At 44.9% G+C, this 13,015-nt stretch overlaps 1 protein-coding gene across 12 annotated transcripts in view; it reads left to right on the top strand.

Moving 5' to 3' along the window:
- The first annotated feature begins 83 nt into the window (after positions 1–83).
- The window catches only part of CCPG1 (cell cycle progression 1), a 92,547-nt gene continuing 79,615 nt past the window's right edge, over positions 84–13,015 (top strand). For all 12 annotated transcript variants that reach the window (XM_070054222.2, XM_089310375.1, XM_089310373.1 and 9 more), the window contains exon 1: positions 84–190. The gene's annotated coding sequence lies outside the window, so the exon portion shown is untranslated. The remainder of the gene's footprint in view (positions 191–13,015) is intronic.

The raw sequence follows: 13,015 nt of genomic DNA, 5'->3' as shown, positions 1-13,015 counted from the left end.
GGAATGAATCCGCGAATGGGACTACGAGTCCCGGCATGCGCTGCGGAGAACTGCCGGCCGCCGCCTCCCGGCTGCGGACGCCCGAGAGCAGGTTGTTGTTTTTATGAGAGGCGTCACTGGCGCCTGGAGCTGTGACTGCCGCCACCGTGACAGCCAGTGCCGTCTGGCGAAGGTGGCGCTGCCCCTTCAGGTATGACTCTGGGCGAGTTCAGACCCCGCGAGAGGGTTTGGGGCCGACTGTCGGGGCGCGTGGACTGCACCCTCGGCACGGCAGCCTCCCTGGACAGCGGTGCGGTTTCTCTCCTGGGAAGGGGCTTCTCGGGCGGGCACTGGACCCGCTGGCGCTTGGCTGGGGCGACCGCCTCGGGGCAGGAGTCCACAACCCTCGCGGTTCGAGCTCACCCCTGGGGCTTGGGGCCGGGTGGTCCTGTAGACTCCAAGCCTGGCGCGCACCTCGGAGCTGTGCTCCGGCGTGGGGCAGCCGGCGGCCCCGGGGACCCTTGTTTCGCTGGGTAGTTCTGGGGCGCTTCTCGGTCTCGACTGATGGGAGTCCATATGGTAAGATGAAGGGTGCGTCAGCCTGCCGAGTTTCCTGCCGGCCCATCTTTTTTGGTGACGTTTGAACCCCGTGATGCCAGGAATAGAAAGATTAAGTGTGAAATAATGCAGCTGCGATTTCTGCTGTTGCGCCAGCCTGGTAATGATCAAATCGCGGCCCCTACACTTCTCCCCTCAACCCGCCTTTCTTAGCGTCCATCTCTTAATTGATTTGGCGTGGTCAACAGCTGACCCACGCAGTCCCTTGCAAGCGTTCCGTGTTTGTCTTTAATTATAATGAATCTCCAACGCTCTTTCATCGGGAGCGCCGATTTTAAGGAACCCAGACAAGGAAGATAACTTTGTTTAGTGGTGCAATTGCACTGTTCCGACTTAGACTTAGTGAAACACGGAATTGAAAGACGGGCTTTCTTGAAGCTACTGTAGGTGTAGCTGCTTAGTACCGCTGATTTTAGGCTAATTTGCCTTCTTCAGTTCACATGCACAGTTATCAGCGCATATCTTTGGTTTAAGGTTTGCATCTTGCTACGCCCTGCACCTCCCAGGGGCTATTTTTACACACAAAGTGTGAATGGTTTACTATTTTTTCCTGAGCCTGTTGTGGAATGGTGGAAGGGATGGAGAAAGTGAGATTGTTTTAATTCATGATTTTGACCTCTTTACACTAAGAATGGGGTGCCAGTCAAAAGAGTTTGAAAAGAAACTTATTCCTGAACAGTATTTTAAGAGATGTGGCAAATACTCATTTTTAAATGAAAACTGCCCTGAAAGGAGTGTAATCTCCATTTTGTGAATTTAACCATAGAACAAGTGATTATATTTCCATTAAAAATAAGATGTAAGAGATATTTAGTTATAAAAGTGGTTCTCTAGATGATGAATGTTAAATAATACTTTCTTTTACTTTCCTGTATTTTCTAATTTTTTTGTAGAAAATTTTTAAAAAAGAATGTAATTCAGTTATGGACTTTTTAGACATTATTATAAAAAGCAAATAATCACTGCTTTGAAACGCAAGCCACACCAGTAAAAAACATAGAATCCTTGTTGTTGCATCCACAGATCATGTGAATTTAAAATTAAATTATTTTGGAGAGAAGCGACAAGAAGTGAATTAGTTGTATTGGGAAGAAGAAAAAACAGATATAACAATAATTGCTAGCATTTATGCGTTTTCTTTTTGTACACTAAGAGACAAAATTGCTTAGGTTTTCTTCAGTTAAGACTTGGCAATCTTGATGATTCTAAATCTATCAGGTAACAAGATTGAGACTATGAACCTACTGAGAGAATCTGGATGTAGCAGCGTTTCGGTTTATTATTTGTAAGCACTGATGGTGGAAATAAAAATGTTATGATGGGACGGGCACATTTTGAGCTTGTTAACTTTGAATGACTTTGAGTGCTATATGTGATATTTGGTGCTGTGTTGATGTTTGTTTTATTTTCTGTTACGATTGTGTTGTATATATACAGGTAACATAATTCATTATTTAGCCCATGTTTTGTCTTCTGTCATGAAGCAAGGACCACATTGTCCCGTAGGACCACTCTACATTTTTGCTATTATCAGACTTAAAAAGTAGAGGTTTACCTCATTGCCAAGTGTCCATTAATTCTTAACATATATGTTTCTAAACTTTCTGGGGCCATTTTTCAGGCTGTTCATACTTTATTTTGTTAGGTTGTCTTATTTGGAGCTTACCTTCTCTCTCCCAGATTTCATTTCTTTTCAATATCATCTACTTTTTAGTTTTGTATGTTTTGTGTTATCCATTCACAGATCATAAACAACCTTTGTGGTCAGTTAACATGTTTACTAACTTGATCCATAGTATTGGCTAGGTTGTACTAACTGTATTCCCACCCAAGTTAAACTTTTTAAAAAAATTAGGGGTGAACTGCTAAAATCATGGAAATAGTAGTTTCTCAAATGTTAGGAACATGGACCCAGCTTATTAACCCTGGGGTCATTTGAAACAGAAAATGCAGACTCATCTAACAGTGCAGAACTACCAGGGTCTAAATTATTTCAGAGTTTGTGTGTGTGGTTAAGGTGAGGAAGTTGCTATAAAGTGATAACAATTACACTTTCAAGAATTTCCTTCCTAACAGATCTGCACATCTGACTAGATAAAAACAGTTAAAAATTGGTGTTAAAGATCTTTCCCAATGTGTAGCACCCAGATAAATTTGTTAAAAAAATCATCTCAATTTGAATTCTGAGATGAAGTGTATAAGTATAATATGGGAAGGATTGCAGCTGATAGATTTATGGCTTTTTTTTTTTTAAGATTTATTTTATTTATTTGAAAGACAGAGTTACAGAAAGAGGTAGAGACAGAGAAAGAGAGAGAGTGAGGTTTTCCGTCTGCTGGTTCACTCCCCAGATGGCTGCAACAGCCAGAGCTGCGTGGATCTGGAGCCAGGAGCTTCTTCCGAGTTTCCCACACAGGTGCAGGGGCCCAAGGACTTGGGCCATCTTCTGCTTTCCCAGAGAGCTGGAGAGGAAGAGGAACAGCCAGGACTCGAACCGGCGTCCATATGGGATGCCGGCGCTTCAGGCCAGGGCTTTAACCTGCTGTGCCACAGTGCCAGCCCCAGATTTATGGATTTTTCTAAAAAGCAGGATTAATGTGTGAACAGCTGTTTAACAGCCTATAGCGTTTTCCAAGGAAGGATGAGAAAATTGAGGTGAGCTAAAGGTTTTCCCATGTGTCAAATGAAACCCCAAATAAAAAGTTTCTTTAGTCTTTATCCATAACTCATTTTCCTTCTGAAATGTTACTTCTGGTTTATATTGGCCAGCGTGATGAAATGTGGAAAGCGCTTTGGATTGGGAATCAGAGGATGTGTAATGACGTTGAGCAGGGAGTTTATCTTAGGAGTCTCTGTTTGTTTTCTTTGTAATCTATAATAGCCAGTTACCTTACTTCATGGGGTGTTTGTGGAGGTCAGATCAGATGTGAAGATGAAAGCACTTTTTAAGTGGCAGCACACAAAGTATTATTGGCTGCGGAAGCGATATTTACATAAAGCATCTTCCACATTTGAAGTATGATGTCTTGATGTGCTTCAGACTGGGAATCCTAATGAAAAAGAGTCAGATGGAGGCTTCGTTTGATTTCTTGGGAGAGCTTGAAGGAAATCTGGCTCCTTTCCTGACAGTGACTTTGCACTCTGCAGCGTTAAAGGTCCTGAAACTGCAGTGTGCTTCTAGGGTTTGACTTTAGTTTTTGTTTTAATTTCACATCTAAAAGTTTAAGATCATCAACCTAGTTTAACAGTAGGAAGTGTCTGTTGTTTTTATTGTTCTAACATGGACCTTTAAGTTGATTTCATGAACAGTTAGACTAAATTGAATATGAAATCCCAGGTCTTCTGAGAGACACTTTGCATGTGTAAGAGTTTAGATGCTGCTTCCGGCAAAATCAACCCTGGCTGTTAGAGCATCTGATTCTTGAGATTCAGTACTTAAGGTAACAAGTGTGTGGTTTTTTTTTTTTTTGCAGGCAGAGTTAGACAGTGAGAGAGACAGAGAGAAAGGTCTTCGTTCACCCCTCAAATGGCTGCCACGGCCGGTGCACTGCGCTGATCCAAAGCCAGGAGCCAGGTGCTTCCTCCTGGTCTCCCATGCGGGTGCAGGGCCCAAGCACTTGGGCCATCCTCCACTGCACTCCCCGGCCACAGCAGAGAGCTGGACTGGAAGAGGAGCAACCGGGACCAGAACCCGGGGTGCCGGCGCCGCAGGCGGAGGATTAGCCTAGTGAGCCGCTGCGCCGGCCAGTTAACAAGTCTCCTAGAAACATACTAGTAATTTTCTATAAGGTATTTATACTTTTTTTTTTTTAAAGATATATTTATTTATTTGAAAGGCCAGAGTTATAGAGAGGCAGAGGCAGAGAAAGATATCTTCCATCTCTGGTTCACTCCCCAAATGGCAACAGTGACTGGAGCTGAGCTGATCTGAAGCCTGGAGCCAGGAGCTTCCTCTGGGTCTCCCACGTGGGTGCAGGAGTCCAGGGATTTGGGCCATCTTTGCTTTCCCCGGCCATAGCAGAGAGCTGGATTGGAAGTGGAGCAGCCGGGACTCTCCGGTGCCCAAAAGGGATGCCTGCACTACAGGCGGTGGTTTTACCTGGTACGCCACAGCGCCGGGCCACATACAAGAAAATTTTAAGGACTTTATCAAAGTAAATATAGATAAGTGAAAATAAAAGGCAAGAAGTACATAATGTATCTTGGGTTGATAATGACTGCTTATGTAATTAAACTGATAACATCTTTACTAATTAACTAATGTCAGTACTAGAAAATAACAATGGGTACATATTATTCTGTGATAAGGTATATTAAGTTTAACAAATGGAAAACAAAAATTTATAAAACCCCTTTGTTTTGTAGTTTTGCTTCCTAGAAGTAGAAGACAGCAGGAAGAAAATTGGAGTGAATTATCCTTCTGTAAACAAATGTTTAAACAAAAATCTGTATAATGAATTTATATATTTTGTTTTGACTGGTAGCGTTATAGACAGTGAGAGAGACAGAGAGAAAGGTCTTCCTTCCGTTGGTTCACTCCCCAAATGGCCACTACGGCTGGCGCTGCGCCGATCTGAAGCTAGGAGCCAGGTGCTTCTTCCTGGTCTCCCATGCGGGTGCAGGCGCCTAAGCACTTGGGCCATCCTCCACTGCACTCCCGGGCCACAGCAGAGAGCTGGACTGGAAGAGGAGCAACTGGGACTAGAACCTGGCACTCATATGGGGTGCCGGTGCCGCAGGCGGAGGATTAACCAAGTGAGCCACAGTGCCGGCCCCGTGAATTTATATTTTTATTTAGTTTTTAAAGGCTTAACAGGATCTGTTCCCGAACACATGCTGTCTTTTTATTTTTTAAGGATTTATTTATTTATTCGAACGTCAGAGTTACAGAGAGAGAAGGAGAGGCAGAGAGAGAGAGGTCTTCCATCCACTGGTTCACTTCTCAGTTGGCTGCAACGGCCGGCACTGCGCCAATCTGGAGCCAGAAGCTTCCTCCATGTCTTCCCATGTGGATCCAGGGGCCCAAGGACCTGGGCCATCCTCTGCTGCTTTCCCAGGCCATAGCAGAGAGCTGGATCAAAAGTGGAGCAGCCGGGACTCGAACCGGTGCTCCCATATGGGATGCCTCACTGCAGGCAGCGGCTTTAACCACTATGCCATAGCGCTGGCCCCAAACTTATATATATGTGTGTGTGTGTGTGTGTGTGTGTGTGTGTATATATATATATATATTTTTTTTTTTTTTTTGGACAGGCAGAGTGGATAGAGAGAGAGACAGAGAGAAAGGTCTTCCTTTACTGTTGGTTCATCCTCCAATGGTCGCTGCAGCTGGCACATTGCGGCCGGTGCACCACACTGATCTGAATCAGGAGCCAGGTGCTTCTCCTGGTCTCCCATGTGGGTGCAGGGCCCAAGCACTTGGGCCATCCTCCACTGCACTCCCTGGCCACAGCAGAGAGCTGGCCTGGAAGAGGGGCAACCGGGACAGAATCCGGTGCCCTGACTGGGACTAGAACCTAGTGTGCTGGTGTCGCAGGCGGATTAGCCTATTGAGCCGCGGCATCGGCCCCAAATTTAAATTTAACAAGTAAAAGTAAAAATTGTTTAAGATTTGAGTATAGAGGGAAACAAAGATCCATCACCCAGTAGTTTCACTTACTTATCTGTAAAAGGAGGAAAGAGGCCACTAGGGCTCCAGTGTCCCTTTGAGGGCCCTTTGTAGCCTTGGCTACCTTGTATCTTTAGCTCTCTCAGGCTTTTCCACAATTAGTGTGAAAGAGTTCTGGAAAGCCAGCAGTTTTCTCAACAATGAGTATGCCTGTGGAAAGAATATTTACATACTATAGGATCTTAATTTTCTTACGGTGTTTTGAATTCATGTTGTTTACTTTATTTCAAACTTTAACAAGAATATATGCCTTGTTTTAGATTGAGGCAGTCAGTTACTTTTGTCTTCAAATATGGCAGTAGTTCACTTTTGTTTCCCAATTTGAGGTATATTACATCATAGAAGGAAGCTTAAGAAACAGTTGTTTACTTACTCATTTCTCTTGCAGAATTGATTTTCTAAATCAAATGTTAATTAGCCACATAACAAATTTGCTGCCTCCCATAAGGTGAACTCACTCCTCCTTTTCTTGATTTTTCTAGATTCCTGTCTTTGTGATGATTTTAGGGTTTTCCTACTCCCTGGCAAACCTAGGAGAACCTGCTTATTACCGTGGATGGGTTCTGTTTACGTTCATTTTTGTCATGGAGTAAATGGGACTTGGCTGTACAAACTCATGAAGATATTTAAGCCCCCAAAGTCTTTAAAGTCTTTTTTTTTTTTTTTAGCAGCTCACTGATTCTTTTATTCATTTCACAATTACAGGCAGGCGGGTGTTTTTTGTTTTTTGTTTTTTTTTTGTTTGTTTGTTTTTTGACAGACAGAGTGGACAGTGAGAGAGACAGACAGAGAGAAAGGTCTTCCTTTACCATTGGTTCACCCTCCAATGGCTGCTGCTGATCCGAAGCCAGGAGCCAGGTGCTTCTCCTGGTCTCCCCTGTGGGTGCAGGGCCCAAACACTTGGGCCATCCTCCACTGCACTCCCGGGCCATAGCAGAGAGCTGGATTGGAAGAGGGGCAACCAGGACAGAATCCGGTGCCCCGACCGGGACTAGAACCCAGAGTGCCGGCGCTGCAAGGCGGAGGATTAGCCTATTAGCCTATTGAGCTTCGGGGCCGGCCAGGTGGGTGTGGTTTTTCTCACACCCTTCTAGCAAAGCTGGCTGGTGAAGGCCATGGTGGGACTGGTACCTTTCGAAGCTTTACATCTTTTATCAGGGCTCCTGATCCTCCTGGTAGACCTGGGTATAGTAGGGTTTCACGTGGAGTCAGCCATTTTTAATAAAGCTTTGAAGCATCTCGGTGCAGACAACTATCCAGGACTCACCAGCGCTACAGCCAATGCCTCCATTTTTTTTTTTTTTTTTTTTAAGATTTGTTTGTTTATTTGAAGATCAGAGTTAGATAGAGGGGAGAGACAGAGAGAAAGAGAGAGCGGGATATCTCACATCTGCTGGTTCACTCCTCATGAACCATGAATTTCCTTCCAGTCTCCCCTGGTGGTGACAGGGGCAGTGGGCCATTTTCCACTGCTTTCCTAGGCCATTAGCTGGGAGCAGTATGGAAAGTGGAGCAGCCAGGACTTGAACCGATGATTTATGGACTGAAGCCATATGGGACGCCAGCATTGCAGGCAGTGGCTTTACCCACTATGCCAAATGCTAGCCCTCAAGAAGTTAGTTATTTGAGCTGAGTGTAGCCTAACTTTGCTCTCTCTCCTGGTTTACCATGTGATTTCTCCTTTGCATGCGTCACCTATTGCCAGGCTTCACCAGATGCCAGACTAATGGGGTCACCCAGTGTTGGAACTATGAATCTCTATAACTGAGGTCTTCTCAGTTATTTTAGTTAAAGTAATAAAAGACTGATTAATCAAACTTTCATCATGAATATAACCAAGGGATAGGACAGCCATAGGACCTACATCTTGTTGCTGTAATTGCTGTGCTGTGAACTCACTCAGAAGATCTGGATTACGTTTTCATCTGCTACCAGTTTTCCGGTGTCCTGGCTACTTCTGATCCACCTCCCTAGGTTAGTGGCCAAGGGAAAGCAATGAAAGATGGCTCACGTACTTGGGTCCCTGCCACACACGTGAGAGACCTGAGCGAAGCTCCTGGCTTTGGCCTGACCCAGCCCTGGTTGTTGGGGCCACTTGAGGAGTAAGCCAACAGATGGAAGATCTCTCTGTCTCTCCCTCTATTTCTTTTAAAATATTTTTTTATAAAAAAAGTTGATTTGATTTATACTAGTAATTCAGTTTACTTAAGATTGAGTATTTTATCATTTACAAGTGTTTTTTCTGTTGATTATGAAAAGTAATAAATGCTCACTAAAAATTCAGAGACTTTCACATGTAGTTTTAGGTTTTTGGGGGGTTTGAAAGAATTTTTAATTAAATATATTGCTAACAGTATATAGGATTTTATGTACATGTCTATTTATGTATTTTATTTGGAAGGCAGACAGAAAAAAGATCATCCATCTACTGGTTTACTCCTCAAGTGCCTGCAACTTCTGAGACTGGGGCAGGCCAAAGCCAGGAGCCATGAATTCCATCCGGGTCTCTTACCTAAAAGTGCAGAAACCCAAGTACTTGAGCTATCACCTGCTGCCTCCCAGGGCTGTGCATTAGCAGGAAGCTGGGTTGGAAGTGGAGTAGCTGGTACTCCAACTGGTGCTCTGAAATGAGATGCCAGTGTTGCAGGCAGCAGTTTAGCTGACTGTTTTGCAACACTGGCCTCAGATAAATCTTTTTAAAAAAACAGGGCTGGCACTGTAGTGTAGTGGGTAAAACTGCCATCTGCAGTGCTGGTGTCCCATATAGGTGCTGGTTCGAGTCCTGGCTGCTTCACTGCCAATCCAGCTCTCTACTATCGCCTGGGAAAGCAGTGGAAGATGGCCCAGTACTTGGGCCCTTGCAACCACAGATCAGCCCAGTCTGGCCGTTGCAGCCAGTTGGGGAGTGAACCAGCAGATGGAAGGACCCTACCCCTGCCCTGCCTCTGCCTCTCTGTAGCTCTACCTTTCAAATAAATAAATCTTAAAAAAAAAAACAGTAACAACAAAAGACATGCTAGAAGTATAAAACACACTCTAGGTTTCAAAGACTCAATATTTAAAAAACGAATGTAAAAATTTTCATGAAACGTTATGTGAGTGTACTTCAAAAAGTTCATGGGAAAATGGAATTAAAAGGTAAGTTTATTTTGGAGCAAATAATTTTTGAATCCACATATTTTTTCTTCATAATAAATATGTTCCATTAACTTTTTTTTTTTTTAAGATTTATTTATTGAAAGGCAGAGAGAGTGATAGATCTTCCATCCACTGTTCACTCCCCAGATGACTGCAATGGCTGGAGCTGGACTGGTCTGAAGCCAGAAGCTTCTTCTGGGTCCGCCACATGGGTGACAGGGACCCAAGGACTTGGGGCCATTTTCTGCTGTTTTCCCAGGCACATTAGCAGGGAGCTGGATCAGAAGTGGAGTAGCCAGGATTTGAACCAGTACCCATATGGGATGCTGGCACTATGGTATAGTGGGGAAAGCCCCCATGTTTCTCACCTTTTAACTCCGAGAGTATTTATATCAAAGTACTTTTTAGAAATGTGAATTTGTGGGGCATTATTGTGGTGTAACAGGTTAAGCTGCTGCCTGCAATGCCAGCATCCCATATGAGCACCAGTTGGAGTTTGCCTTGCTCTACTTCCCATCCAGTTACCTGCTAATGTGCGTGGGAAAGCAGCAGAAGATGGCCCAAGTCCTTGGGCCCCTGCACCCATGTGGGAGACCCAGATGAAGTTCCTGGCTCCTGGCTTCAGCCTGGCCATTGTGGCCGTCTGGGGAGTGAACTTGTGGATGGAAGATCTATCAAGTTCTGTCTGTAACTCTGCCTTTCAAACAAATACAATAAATCTTAAAAAAAAAAAATGAAATGTGAATTTGTAACAAATTACCATGGAGCCCAGTGACAATTACAGTCTTAGATGTTTACTTAGACAGTAAAAGTCTTAATGTGGCTTTCCTCATCATTCTTTTTCATTGTGACAAAAACTCATCAGGAATCTAAATATCCATTAATAGGGAAGTAAAATTCATTTTTGAGTATTTTTAAAAACATAATTTTCCTTTTTTCCCCCCCAAGGGAGACGCTAACTTCTTAATGGAGAGCACATGATTTTTTTTTTTTTTTTTAAAGATTAACTTACTGGCCAGTGCCGTGGCTCGATAGGCTAATCCGCCACCCGGCATCCCGGGTTCTAGTCCCGGTCGGGGCGCTGGATTCTGTCCTGGTTGCTCCTCTTCCAGTCCAGCTCTTTGCTGTGGCCAGGGAGTGCAGTAGAAGATGGCCCAAGTGCTTGGGCCCTGCACCCCATGGGAGACCAGGAGAAGCACCTGGCTCCTGGCTTCGGATCGGTGCGGCGGCCATTGGAGGGTGAACCAATGGAAAAGGAAGACCTTTCTGTCTGTCTCTCACTGTCCACTCTCCCTGTCCAGAAAAAAAAAAAAAATTAACTTATTTATTTGAAAGGCAGAGATAGCAGGAGAGAGAAAGAGAGAGAGAGATCTTAAATCTTCTGGTTCACTTCCCAAATTGCCACAATGGCAGGAGGTGAGCCAGGCAGAAGCCGGGAGCCAGGAGCTTCATCCAAGTCTCCCACATGGGTGCAGAGGCCCAAACACTTGGGACATTTGCTGCTGCTTTCCCAGGTGTCTTAGCAGGGAGCTAGATGAGAAGTGGAGTAGTGGGAACTCCAGCTGGCACTCATGGGTTGCCAGTGCTGCAGGCAGACGCTTAACCTTTATCCTTTTCATTATTAAAGATTTATTTATTTGAAAGGCAGAGTTACAGAGAGGCACAGGCAGAGAGAGCGCAAGCTTCCATCTGCTAGTTTACTCCCCAAATGGCTACAATGGCCAGAGCTGGGCCAGGATGAAGCCAGGACCCACGAGCTTCCAGGTTTCCCATGTGTGTGCAGAGACCCAAGCACTTGGACCATCTTGTGCTGCTTTCTCAGGCACATCAGCAGGGAGCTGGATCAGAAGTGGAGCAGCTGGGACTCCAGTGAGTGCTCATATGGGATGCTGGCACTGCAGGCTGTGGTTTTACCTGCTACGCCACAGCACCAGTCTCTAAAAATGTGATTTTTTAAAAAAAGCCCTTAAGTAGAAAAAGTGGGGTAGAAGAATTCTTGCCCATACTTATATAAATTTCTGAGAATATGTATAATAATATGTCTCAGGTACATTCAAATCAGATTTACAGCAAAGACTGTATTCACACTGTTGAGAAGGACTTTATTTGCCTATGCTTTATGTTGCTTTGCTTTTTTTTGACAGGCAGAGTGGATAGTGAGAGAGAGAGACAGAGAGAAAGGTCTTCCTTTGCTGTTGGTTCACCCTCCAATGGCCGCCACGGCTGGCGCGCTGCGGCGGGCACACCGCGCTGATCCGAAGGCAGGAGCCAGGTGCTTCTCCCATGGGGTGCAGGACCCAAGCACTTGGGCCATCCTCCACTGCCTTCCTGGGCCACAGCAGAGAGCTGGCCTGAAGAGGGGCAACCGGGACAGAATCTGGCGCCCCAACCGGGGCTAGAACCCCGTGTGCCGGCGCTGCTAGGTGGAGGATTAGCATGTTGAGCCGCGGCGCCGGCCTTGCTTATGTTTTTCATTTTCCTTAAAATACCCTCCCTGTTCTTACCTGCATGTTTTGCTCCTCTTTGCACTCACCCTTCATTATTGCCCAATCTCAAAGTCTTTGAGCTCTAAAGGATAATAAAAATGGTTTAGAACACTGCTGCATGTGTGATGCTGAATAAATGTATGAATGAATTATTTTATTGACAGAAGGATTCAACCAATTTTTAAGGATAGATAATGCATCAAAGGAACCAAGTTAGAAGGCAAATATGACAATAGGACAATAGATGTAAGGATTATAAAATGGAACCAAAAAAGAAGATACTACTCTATTTTTTACTTATGTATTTATTTCATTTATTTTTTGACAGGCAGAGTGGACAGTGAGAGAGACAGAGAGAAGGGTCTTCCTTTCCTGTTGGCTCACCCCGCAATGGCCGCTGCGGCCGGAGTGCTGCAACCGGCGCACCGCGCTGATCCAAAGGCAGGAGCCAGGTGCTTCTCCTGGTCTCCCATGGGGTGCAGGGCCCAAGCACTTGGGCCATCCTCCACTGCACTCCCGGGCCACAGCAGAGAGCTGGCCTGGAAGAGGGGGAACCGGGACAGAATCCGTTGCCCCGACCAGGGCTAGTACCCGGGGTGCCGGCACCTCAGGCGGAGGATTAGTCTGTTGAGCCGCGGCGCCAACTGAAGATACTACTCTAACCAAATTATTCTTTCTAAGGTTAGGTAGTAAGAGAGAACTTTTCGATTATACTTCATCTGACTGCTCAGGATAAGCTCAGTTATCCTAATACTAAAGTCAAAAACTTTTTTACAGACAATCCTTCTAAGAAAGATACTCTTGGATTTGGGCATTTGGCACAGTTGTTAAAATGCTACTTGGGTTGCTCACATGTTTTATCAGAGTGCCTTGATTCAAGTTGCATCTCCATTTCCCATCCAGCTTTTCGCTGATGCTTACCCTGGGAGGTAGTGGTGATGGCTCAGGTAGTTGAGCACCTCCCAGGTGGAAGACCAGGACTGAGTTTCTCAGCTTTTGTCTCGGGCTGTCCTAGTGTAGCTGTTTGGGGGAATTTTTGGAGTGAACAAGCAGATGGGAGCTCTCTTTGTCTGCCTTTCAAATAAAAAAAAAATTAAAAAAGAAGAGGCATAATAATGTTGTGAAT

The sequence above is a fragment of the Oryctolagus cuniculus genome, chromosome 12 (assembly GCF_051225735.1).
Source record: "Oryctolagus cuniculus isolate XC-2025 breed Fujian yellow rabbit chromosome 12, ASM5122573v1, whole genome shotgun sequence".
NCBI lineage: Eukaryota > Metazoa > Chordata > Mammalia > Lagomorpha > Leporidae > Oryctolagus > Oryctolagus cuniculus.
This window is presented reverse-complemented; position numbering and strand designations above follow the sequence as displayed.